General features: G+C 40.3%; 1 non-coding gene across 1 annotated transcript; it reads right to left on the bottom strand.

Moving 5' to 3' along the window:
• Window positions 1-1,519: 1,519 nt before the first annotated feature.
• On the bottom strand, window positions 1,520-1,625 carry LOC115226956. The gene has a single exon (XR_003883052.1). It is a non-coding gene; the product is annotated as a U6 spliceosomal RNA (small nuclear RNA).
• Window positions 1,626-4,437: the final 2,812 nt, after the last annotated feature.

Genomic DNA, 4,437 nt, shown 5'->3' with positions numbered 1-4,437 from the left:
CTATTTCTTTCTGCCTCTTTTTTCTCTAATCACGTGAAGGCGTTACCGACGGGCTAAGTAAGGCAATGACAAGCAGAATTATTATAAAACCAGCTGGCCCGGTGCCGTCAAAAAAGACGGCTAATTGTAGTATTTTATATCTAAATAAAGTACAAAACCAAGTTTTTAGTTTAATAATTCTTTTATTATCAAATTTATAATATACCTTCCAACTGCAGTCGTTTTATATTCTTGATACACGCACGCAATAATTATTTTCTCTAATGAGCTTGTATGTTTGTGTAGGAGTGTGTGATTGTAATAAGTATTTTTAACAAAACAGACAGAATATGGATGGTAAATCAAATTAATAGACTTGTTAATGTTATCTAATGGTTGTCTTTTGAGATGTGATATCGGTCATCGTTTGTTACTGAAAGAACGCTGGTTCACACATACAAACATTCACATACTTCCTTTGTACACGCACACACATACACACATATATTCACAGAGTTGAAACGCTGTTTGATCTTTCTTTTCAGCGTTGAATGCTCACCATCACAATTCCATTACACACACACACAGACACACAACACACACACATATACACCTTCCTTTTACCATCATCCCATTATCAGTTTGCTTCCTTCCTTCTTTCCTTCCTTATTCATCTATCACCCCTTCCTTTCTCATTCATAAACCCAAGAGTTTTATTATAGTAGTTTATCTCGGTAACCGTGGGAGCTATGAAAAAATGACATCACCCCTTCCTTTCTCATTCATATATTGTGACGGAGAAAAAACGCAAGAATATTATTATAGTAGATGGAGAGTGAGGATTAATTCGTTCGACTAAAATTCTCCAATGCGGTGCACCAGCTTGGCCACAGTCTAATGGCCGAAACAAGTAAAAAGTAAATGATAAACTTACGTAATCAGACACATAAATATAAACACATACCCTGATAAACTCACACCAACACATAAACAAATAAATAGTCATAAACACACGCACATACCCCGCATGAATACATTTATAGATGTATATAAACATAAACATGCAAATTGATTTCAGTTAACTCACAAAAAGTCCATAAATTACAGAAATCAATAAGGTAAATAAACCTTTTATATTTTACTGGCCTCAATCATTAGACTGCGGCCATACTGGGGCACCGCATTAAAGAATTTTTAGCCGAATGAATCGACCCCAGGACTTATTTTTCTAAAGTCTGGTATCTATTCTATCATTCTCTTTTGCTGAACTGCTTTGTTACGGGGACGTGAACACACCAATACCGGCTGTCAAGCGATGAAGGAAGGACAAATACAGACACATAGATACACAACACACACACACATATATACGACGAGCTTCTTTCAGTTTCCGTCAACTAAATGCACTCAGAAGGTCTTGGTCGGATCGAGGATATAGCAGAAAACACTTGCCCAAGGTTCCACGCCGTGGGACTGAACCCGGAACCATGTGGTTGGAAAACAATCTTCTTACTCCATATCCACGCCTGTGCCTATATCTAAAATTATGGAACACTTCACGAATTTGCGTCTCATTCTTGAGCAGGAACCATCTTAATCTTCTCTTGATCGTTTCAATTTTAGTTTATGTATTACAGGTGCGATACGTATCTTTTAATTCTTCTACTTGTTTCAGTCATTTGACTGCGGCCATGCTGTAGCACCGCCTTCAGTCGAACAAATCGACCCCTGGACTTATTCTTTGTAAGCCTAGTACTTATTCTATCGGTCACTTTTGCTGAACCACTAAGTTACGGGGACGTAAACACACCAACGTCAGTTGTCAGGCGATGGTGGGGTGGGGGACAAATACAGACACACAAACATATACACACATACATACATAACTAAACACACACACACACACACACACATACATAACTAAACACACACACACACACACATACATAACTAAACACACACACACACACACACACACACATACATAACTAAACACACACACACACACACACACACACATAACTAAACACACACACACACACATATATATATATATATATATATACGAAGGGCTTCTTTCAGTTTCCGTCTACCAAATCCACTTACAAGGCTTTGGTCGGTCCGAGGCTATAGTGGAAGACACTTACCCGGACTGAACCCGGAGCCATGTGGTTGGTAAGCAAGCTACTTACTACACAACTACTTCTGTACATTTGAAGTGAATGGCTTTAAGTTGTCAGTACTCCGACTTACACGTTTTCGTCCTTTCCGCGTCAGGCGTCTGTGAACGATGTCGAGAGAATGTCTGCTACGAACGATATTTTTTGACGCAGGGAACCTCTAAAGGCGACCGCTAGACGCTGAACGAAAATTATGGAACTGCGACCAGGTTCAATGCTTTATTGAGCCTGGTCGCAGTTCGTTTACTTTCGTTCAACGTCTGGCGGTCGTCTTTAGAGGTTCCTTGCGTCAAAAAATATCATTCGTAGCAGACGTTCTCTCGACATCGTTCACAGGCGCCTGACTCGGGCTCAGAAGTCACAGCCCAAGTTGTTATTTATAATTGTAAACATTAAAAGTAATTCAAATTCAATGTTTTCTTGAAACAATAAATTTCTATAGCGATTAGGATTTAAATTCCAATCCATGAAAAGTTTCCGTTCTACAATAATATTAAAGGATCGAAAAATTATCCAGCAACTCGGGATGATACGAACGAGCCTGATAGGTGTAAAAGGCTAACTAGCATCTCTTATCAAGAGTACAGGCGACAGTCAGATCGCTGATGTTTGTCGTGTACATCGTTGTCTTTATTTCATTGGTGTTGTTCTGTGCGCCTGTGTGTAAAGATCAATTTTGTTTTGCAGGGTTGCTTTATTTTTACGCTTAACTTAGAAATGGAGAAAGACATATTGCTAGATGTAAAAAAAAAAAGTAAGCCATTTGGGACTAGAAATATTGCGGAAAAACGTGAAATTCCTCAAGTAGGCATATGTCTTCTGCGAAACCTGTGATGAGCTCGAGCGACGCTAATGACCTGGATTCGCTCCTGATATATGTATGTATGTGTGTGTGTGTGTGTGTGTGTGTGTGTGTGTGTGTGTGTGCGTGTGTGTATGCGTGTGTGCGCGCGTATGTGTGTATGTATGTATGGATGGAAATAGAAAATATACTGCATTATTTATTTCCAGGTAAACTGATACCTGATTTCAAAAGCAACTAGTAGTGATTTCTCTTGAAAATTGATAAAATTTGGCATCAAGGTGTTATAAAGTAACTGCAGAAAAAGAGATTAGCCCCCCGCCCCCAACGACGTTCATGCTGACATGGTTGCTACATTAGGGGATGGCGCTCAAGTGTTATCAACGGTGCTAAATTATGCGGCTGATTTGAGGAGAGGAAGGGAGAGACTTGATTATGATCCTAGGACTGGACATCCTGCAACAGCCACCACCGAGGGGAACATTGATGGTGTTCACCAAATAGATTGATGACAGGCATTTCACTTTAAATCAAATAGCCATACTATCAGCATATCCCGTGAGAGTTGAGAATATTCTGCACAAGGAACTTGACATGGCGAGGGTTTCTGTTGGGTGGGTTCGATGTCTGAACATAAGCACACCAGGCTGATCATATCACGGGAAAAATCTGGTATTGTTTGAGACTGATCCAGCTGGTTTCCTTGAAAGTTTCCCATCCTAGGATTAGTACTGGGTTCATTACTTTGAGCTAGAGACAAAGTGACAATCCATTTCGAAGTGTACTACCCACTATCGAGAGTTATCTATGTGCGCATTTTGGAGTAGTTATTTCCTCCTCAGTATCAGACACTGGCAAGGGTAAGCGCTCCAAACTGACAAAGAGGCAAAAATACAGTGAATGGCTTTCTTACATGTTCGAATATATGGACAGGTAACACGTTTATATTGGAACAGATGACACGTTTTACTGGATGTTAAACTAATCTATCCCGTTTGGTGATCTTTTATATCATGCCTTTCTGTATATTTTTTTTTTTGGGGGGGGGGGGGGTGAAAGACGCCTCCTCAGGGAAAAGACGCCTCCTCATCTGCTCAAAATAAGACCAAGCTCATTTTATCTGCAGGTAAGGGCTCAGTTTTTTGGGGATGCAAAAGACATTGTGTTTATTGTTTATCTTCAAAATGCCATACCATCAGTTGAGGGTACTATGCCAACATGCTGAGGCAGTTACGAAAGGTTATGAAAAACAAACGCCCAGGAAAACTGACAAAAATAGTCTTGTTTCATTAGGACGATGCTTCTTTGAAGCACTCCGTCGGTTACGACGATGAGGGTTCCGGTTGATCCGAATCAACGGAACAGCCTGCTCGTGAAATTAACGTGTAAGTGGCTGAGCACTCCACAGACACGTGCACCCTTAAAGTAGTTCTCGGGGATATTCAGCGTGACACAGAGAGTGATAAGGCCGGCCCC

This window comes from Octopus sinensis, unplaced genomic scaffold, assembly GCF_006345805.1.
Source record: "Octopus sinensis unplaced genomic scaffold, ASM634580v1 Contig00687, whole genome shotgun sequence".
NCBI classification, from domain to species: domain Eukaryota; kingdom Metazoa; phylum Mollusca; class Cephalopoda; order Octopoda; family Octopodidae; genus Octopus; species Octopus sinensis.
This window is presented reverse-complemented; position numbering and strand designations above follow the sequence as displayed.